This window comes from Bos indicus, chromosome 17, assembly GCF_029378745.1.
Source record: "Bos indicus isolate NIAB-ARS_2022 breed Sahiwal x Tharparkar chromosome 17, NIAB-ARS_B.indTharparkar_mat_pri_1.0, whole genome shotgun sequence".
NCBI classification, from domain to species: domain Eukaryota; kingdom Metazoa; phylum Chordata; class Mammalia; order Artiodactyla; family Bovidae; genus Bos; species Bos indicus.
Genome location: NC_091776.1, coordinates 18,876,446 through 18,879,925, shown reverse-complemented (window position 1 = coordinate 18,879,925; position 3,480 = coordinate 18,876,446). Strand labels below are relative to the sequence as shown.

The following is a 3,480-nucleotide window of genomic DNA, read 5'->3' as shown; positions in this document are numbered from 1 at the left end:
GACATGAGTTTGAGCAAGCTCCGGGAGTTGGTGATGGACAGGGAAGCCTGGCATGCTGCAGTCCATGGGGTCACAAAGAGTCAGACACGACTGAGCTACTGAACAACAACAACACATGGACCTGCACTAAACATGGGATGGCTAATTCACATTATGGAAACCAGGAAAACACCATCAAACGCTGGAAAAAAAAATATTGCCTGAGAAAATACCTCTTATTTATGATACATAGTAAAAACAAACAAACAAATCTGTTAAAAATAATTGTTCCAGTGCTTGCTTTGGCAGCACATATACTAAAATTGCAATAATACAGAGAAGTTTAACATGGTCCCTACACAAGAATGACACACAAATTCGTGAAGCATTGATCCATATTTTTAGACAATAAGCTCCTACTGTGTAGCACAGGGAACCATACCCAATACCCTGTAATAAACCACAGGAAAACCACATGGAAAAGAACGTGAAGAAGAATATACACGTATAACCAAATCGCTTTGCTGTACAGCAGAAACTAATACAACACTGTAAATCAACTATACTTCAATAAAAATAATAACTGTGCTTACATTGAATTTTGAGAACCTCGGTTGATTTCTCTGAAAAGCAGCAGATTGTCCCCATTTTTGTCATGGAGATTCAGTGATTTTATCCTTCTTTTTCCAACCATAAGCTCACAAGGTCTCTAGGTAAGTTTCTGACTCTGCAGGGGTCGGTCCAGAAGCAGATTTTGGAATGTGAGATGTACAAAATGTAGGACTTAACATGTTCTCTCCATGGAGGCCCTGAGCCAGATCTGTGTGCCCTTCTTTAACAGAGCAAGTAGATTGAGATGCCAGGCGCGAGGCACGCGAGGAGAGAGATCCAAGACCACCTACCCAAGTCCAGGTCCAAGAAATCCATCTAGAGAATGAACTGGGAATCTGTAACAGGTAGGAATTTCAAAGGAATTGCCACACAACACCAAAGTTAGTTTGAAGTGTGTGGATTTTTTGGTTTCGGTTTTGGTTTTTTACCTAATCTCACATTGTGCATGTGATAAATAATCAACACATAAAGACTCAACCAATAAGGTACCAAAAGGTGCATCATAATCAGGAAATTTCAGCCCTTTTTGTTGTGTGGCACTGTTTCCAGAAAGGACCCATATTAAGAATAAGCTGAGATGTCAGTGAATATATTGTGCTGGGTTTTCAGATGGATTCTGCTGTTGATTCTCTCATTTGGCTTTTTTTTTAAGTTCTGCCACTCCTCTAACCCAGGTAACATGGAAAGCTATAGGCTGGGAAGAGTCAAGGCAAAAAAGAAATGTATTTCTATCCCACCAGCATTTTATTCTTAAACTCACTCTCTGGTAAATACTTTTTAAATGGAAGAAATTAGTCTCTGCTTTTCCCTTAACTTCCCTTCCAAAAATGAAGGAGCTTTTCTGTAAACTTGCCTCTTTAACCTGCAGATTCTGTCTCAGTGGATCAATGAGAAAACGGTTTTGACAAGTCAAATGTTCATTTTTTAGGGGAAAAATAACCTTCCCTATCCAGGCTGCCGAGACTATGGCTTATGTGTTCTCAGCCCCTCAAGCTATCAATCGGCATCTCGCCACAGACATTGCCCGGATGTCTTGGTCAGCACACATTAAAGGCTTAGTTTTGCAGGCTTCCTAAAGAAAGAGATTTAACATTAGCACATGTTAGATGTTAAGGAACATCCTTCTCCATTGAAAGAGAAATTTTATTTCTCAGGGAGAAAAAAATACAACATGTAGTCACTAGGATGCATTATGAACCTGTTATTGCGTGTGGGATTTATGATCAAGGTCTCTCTCTTCTACAAGGATTCTTCAGCTAAGGGCGGAATTACAGATTTAAGGGCCCACCCGAAAATGTTCCACGGACCTTTAGCGCCATCTAGTGTATATAGCCTGTCAGTTCTAGCAAGTGTTTTCCTCTTGGAATTTGAGGCGCATGAGAGGCTCTGGCAGTGAAGGTTCAGACTCTAAACAGGCTTGGCAGAGGGCAGAGTTGGCCGACACGGGAACTGTTGTGCCTCAGTACCCTGTGCTGGGTACATGGCATTTCCCCATAGATTCCGGAGAGGGAGCTGCACCCGGATCTTAACGGCAATTTGAAAGGAGCCATTTTCAAAGCAACCTGGAAAGAGCTTTTGTTCTCTCTGCTTAGTCACCTGCTTGGAGCACCCCATCTGGAACGCACAGGGTGTGTGTGTGGCGGGGAGGGAGCAGCACGAAAATGCTCGGGGCTTGTGCTGAGCTCTGCAGTGCCAACTGGCATCAGGAAGGGACATATGCAAAAATCACACCCCGCGTGGCCTCTAAATTTAGATAAGCTGTCAACATCGTGCACTGGAGGGACCTTCTTTCTCCACGCTCTGGTTTAAAGGCTTAAAAACAGAAGCCAAGTTTAGCCCGTTGGAAAGCACAGGCGGTTCACGGTGCTGTCCAGAAGGATGGCGACTAGCCGCTTCTCGATGGAATGTGAGGGAGAACCCACCAGCCTCGCAGAGGCAGCGACTTGGGTTCGGTGCCCTCGCCCTCCTCAACCCTGCACGTGCCAGCAGACACCAGTCAGAGGCCTGGGAGAGGTCCTCCGAGCTTTTTCTTCTGCCCCCTCCACCCTTCAGGAGCCAGGAAACTTGTAAAGACAAAACACGTCAGGCATAGAGGGAAACCCAGATTCTATTGCATCCAGCAAGTCTGCATTCCCGGAGGAGAGAGGGTGACTGGAGATAGGGAAAAGGCACCATCAACCCCATGAGGCTGAAATGGCCAGGACCCATCTGTCTTACTAATGTTCTCTAGAGCCAGCCAGCGGCTGGGGATGCATCTCAAGACGATGTCAATCATTTCTACTCACCTCCACCCTGGAATGGAATCATCTCCACTCACCTCCAGACCAGCAATCCAGCCGTCGTTGCTCCATTTTTTTTTCCCCTGCCCTATTTATCCTTATTGCCCTATTTTTTGAATTAGTTTTACTTGCCAGTAGGGAATTTAAAATGTGGGTAGGACAGAAATACACTTTCTGGATTCCCTTGTCTATTTAATCCCTGAGCAGAATGTGTGCCTCACCATCAAAAAGATATCAGTGTCCTCATTAACCCCCTTCCTGCAAAGTAGAGCTATAAATAGTATCTGCCCCATTGGGTTATTGTGGGAATTAAGTGTGTTCATGCATGCACAACATTTGCCACAGAGTCTAGGCTCCGGATCAACTCCAGCTATCGTCACTACATTCCAGCAAGTAAAATGAGCAAGGCTCGGGAGCCAGAAGACATGATTTGCTCTTCAAAAATTCTTTTTGTGTGTTTCATGACTCTGTTCTCAGGAAACGTGAGAGTCTTCTTTCAAAGACCTCAAGCTCCTTAAGGAAGAGATGGCATTAACAGGTTCTCCATGGGATTCTGCAGCTTCTAAATTCCATCCACACCTCCAGAGACAAAGAGAATTTGAATGGGAAG

At 44.4% G+C, this 3,480-nt stretch overlaps 1 non-coding gene across 1 annotated transcript; it reads left to right on the top strand.

Annotated features, from left to right (window-relative positions):
- Nucleotides 1-272: 272 nt before the first annotated feature.
- On the top strand, nt 273-382 carry LOC139176892 (U6 spliceosomal RNA). Its single transcript, XR_011561362.1, has one exon. It is a non-coding gene; the product is annotated as a U6 spliceosomal RNA (small nuclear RNA).
- The last annotated feature ends 3,098 nt before the right edge of the window (nt 383-3,480 follow it).